The sequence below is a fragment of the Rhinolophus ferrumequinum genome, chromosome 22 (assembly GCF_004115265.2).
Source record: "Rhinolophus ferrumequinum isolate MPI-CBG mRhiFer1 chromosome 22, mRhiFer1_v1.p, whole genome shotgun sequence".
Lineage (NCBI taxonomy): Eukaryota > Metazoa > Chordata > Mammalia > Chiroptera > Rhinolophidae > Rhinolophus > Rhinolophus ferrumequinum.
The window spans coordinates 4532791-4536816 of NC_046305.1; positions in this window are offsets into that span (position 1 = coordinate 4532791).

The following is a 4026-nucleotide window of genomic DNA, read 5'->3' on the forward strand; positions in this document are numbered from 1 at the left end:
GGAAATGCCCGCACGGCGATATCCAGAGTGGTGTTTGACCAAACGCCTGGGCACCAGGCTGACACACATAAGAAGCCGTCAGACTCCCGCATGTTAACATTGCTTATTCTGGAGTGGGCAGTAGAGGAGGGGGCGGAGAACAGCAGGGGGAGAGAGGCACAGACTTTTGCTTGTTATACCTTTATACATATTTGTAGTTTTACCATGTGTATAGATTCCTTTCTTTTAAAATATTGTCCTTGTTAGAAGGGAGATAAGATGTTATAGGCAAAAAAGAAAAGAAAAAAAACAGGTGTTACAGGCCGATGACACAAGTCTGGAAAGAAGAGCAGCTTTCTGAAAAATAGAGGATGGGGTACTGGCCATCGCTGCCTGTTGGTCCTCAGAGGGGATGGCCAGGGGGACCGCCTCTGCTCAAGAGGGTGTGAATTACCCCGCGTTATCAGACATGGTTACGTCATCATATTTCTGCTCCCTCATGAGAAAGTCGCGTTTTCCGTTCTGGGCTGTTCTGGGCTAAAATTGAGGGTGCAGCAAAGTCTCAACAAGGAACAGGGGTGTCAGAGCCAGGCGGAGCAGATGTGCGGTAAGAGGAAAGACCGCGCCCGTGGGAGGCGACCAGCTGGATCAGGGGAACACTCCTGGGTCCACCTGCTCTCTTTCACTCCTATTTTTGAGGTTGGAAGCCATGTCAAGGGGGAAACAAACCTTTTTAATTGTTTCTGTTGTTTTTCCATGGAAGGATATTGTGAGGCAGGAGACTCTAGGGACGGAAAAATGTAATAACTGCTGTGCATTTACAAGGTCTGTGTCTTCATGCACGACCGCAGCAGAGCGCCCCTTCTAGAACCCTCTGAGTGTGGGATCCACTCTCCCTGCCTCCCTGCACAGTGGACTCAGGGCTCCAAGAACCGTCCTTCATTTCCTAAGGAGCAGGCAGAGCCACTTACCACCACTAGGTGGCACTCGCTCGTAAGCAGTAGTTGAGAGGGCTGAAGAATAAAATTCAGAAAATAGAATAAGCAAACCTACAACAAAGAAGGGATTCGAGAACGAGGGCCACACGTTCAAGTAGCTATTGCGTTTTTTAAATCTTCAGCACCAAGTTGGTCTTCCTAGTGCCCCAGTACTTGAGGCTGGATACTGGGTCATGATGGAAAGAAATATGTGGCACCAGGTGGCAGCAGATAACAAGACAGGGAGTTAAGAGGCTACCAACCCACAAGCGCCTGCCCGCCCTCTACCTTGAATGGCCGCGCTAAATCATTGTCATAACACTACTATTTGTCTTCCACCCAAAGGCCATCTCTCCCTTTTCTCAGGCCGGCAGAGCGCTGCTTTTGCTCCAGTGTCTAACTCCCCCCATAACCAGGGCAGATCATGATGAGACGGGCCAGCCAGGGTCGTCTTCTTCCCCTTGGCACTGATGGATCTTGGGGACAGGCATGTGACCAGATCCAGCCATGAGGACTGAGCAGGATGAGCATCTTCTGGGAAAAGATTTCCTTGCTCTTAAAAAAAGCCCCAACAGAATAAGAGCCTTCATTCTTTTTCTCCTGCCAGTAGGGAAGCTGTTCATCAGAAAGTGAGGGAAGGGGGGTGGGGGTGGGTTAGGGGGTGGAGTATCTTTTTTTCTTAATGAGTGGGGGAGAGGAGGAAGCTGTGAACAACAGGTGGCTGCTCCCAGGTGTGGATAAGCTGCCCTCAAGGACCTATGCAGCTACTTTTTGAAAAATGAAATAGAATCAAATAACAGAGTGTATGTAGGAAGTAAAACTGTTTCATGAAAATTCCGTATCTGGGTTGCAATAAGGAAATATATACTGTGGTTGTGGTCAAGAGTTTCACACTACTGCTCTAAAGTACTGCCCCATCTTACTTAAAAAGTGATTTCAGGCTTTTATCTGTTTATGATCGAATTGACCGTTCAGCAAATGGTTGGAGTAACTGATTATAAACTTAAAAATCAGTGGTATAAAAAAAGGCTTTTGATTATATTCATGAGCAGCCAGATGGGCCTTGGATGCAAATATAATTTTATGAATTAAAAAATGTGTTTAGCCTCCATCTTCAGAAGCAGCCATTCAGAATAGTATCTCTTAATAGACTTATGTTGACCCTCTTGCATACTCATCTGGTGACAGCTGGAGAATTTCCTAATTAATAACTTTAAAATTTCTTCTAAGATTCAAAAAGTCTTGTTAATATACACCATTCAGATGGTAAACTAGGTATGTGGCGAAGTTTTTTAAAAACTGAGGGAATAGAGACAATGACAGTCAATTAAATGATACTCCCTGGGGACCCCAACTTGTCTTACACGAAGCCATTTTGCACACGGCGTAAGGAGCCCAGGTGGGATTCCAGTTCAGCGACTTACATTGTAGCCCCAATGGAGGCAATCCTACTGGGTGCTACTGTGAAAGAGCATGGACCCTGCAGCTAAGGCTGTGGTCTGGTCCTGCCACCTCCTGGTGTGTGATCTTGGCCACACCCCTGAACACCTCAGAACCAGATCTGTCACATGTAAAATCAGATAATAAAAAGATACCGTAGCTACATATAGGATTGCTAGGGGTGAAGATCAAATGCCTTCAATATGCCAGGAAGATCAACTGCTTCATACAACCTGTCATTATGAGGGAAAAGACCCACGTAGCTGATAGCTGATTAATTTGCAGGTTAAATGAAAAAGTTCATTACAGACAGGAATCACAAAAAATAAATGTTCACATGTACTTTTGCCAGTTTTAACTTTTAAAGCATACATACACCCATTCAGTTTGGATGTAGGGGCAAAGCTTTTTTCTTACGTGCACGTCTAGTGTTGGGAGTCCCACCGATTTGTTGCTGTTGTTTTCTGAATAAAGCAAACCCAAAATGTATATCCTGTTTTTTGTTTGTGGATTGTTTTCTTTTTTATTCATCACGACTTACACATTTATTCCACAGAATCCTTATCTTTGTTTTCCATGCACACTTTTTAGCAGGAATACAACAGAATCAAACATTTGCAACGCAACTCAAGGTTTCAAAAATGGGAAGAATTTAAACAGAATTTGTGATGAGGAAAATTCCATGTTTCATGGTGGGTGCTTTTCTAAAATAAGATGTTTTTTAAAAAACCAAAATGGATCACCTCTGATTTCCAGTTGTGGTTTAATGAGGAGTATGAACTAAAACACTAAGAAAGGATATGAGTGCTGAAATCTTTCTAAATTTGTGTTACTATTTGTATTGCTTTTTTCAGTCTGTGACTTCACCCACATATAAGTCAAAGCAATTATTTTTAGCAATTTGCTTTTATTGAGCCAAATTAGTTTCCGCTGAAGCAATTCTTTTTGCATCATTTCATTAATTTATATGTATTTAGTCAATGTTTATAATTAAAATGAACAAGTAACACAAGTAATGTGATGAGTTCCCTGGTGGGAGCGGAAGGAGGTGGCTTCGCTGAGAGCAGCCAGTGCTGGGGTGCTGGTTGGCATGCTTTGTGCGTGGAACTGAGAGGATCCGTCTGAAGACGTGGGTACATAGATGGTGGACAAAGGAGTTCTGAGTGGAGTATGAACCCCATTTTCCAGATAAGGTGATTGACGCTTAGAAAGTTAAGAGACTTGCCCATTTTTTAATAAAACTCCCTACCCAGACTGGGAGTCAGCACCCCTGGAGTGGAGCCCCCAGTCTGTTCTAACAAGCTTCTACGGGATTCCGACGCCCTCTAGTCTGACCGCTACCCTAGATTATAAAAGACAACACTGATCAACCAATTGCAACATGGTTATTCATTTGGCTCCCCGTTCAAAAAAACTGTACGGAGTTTTAACATCAACAATTTATGATGTCAAGGAATTATCAACTTGTAGGTGTGTAAATGGTATTGAGATTATATACATATTTAAAAGCCCTGAAATATTTAAGGATAAAAAAATATGATGCCTAGGATTTGCTTCAAAATCCTATGAGGGATAAGCCAGCAGGGGCCGACATAAGACTGCCCATGAGTTAATAATTGTTGAGACTGAA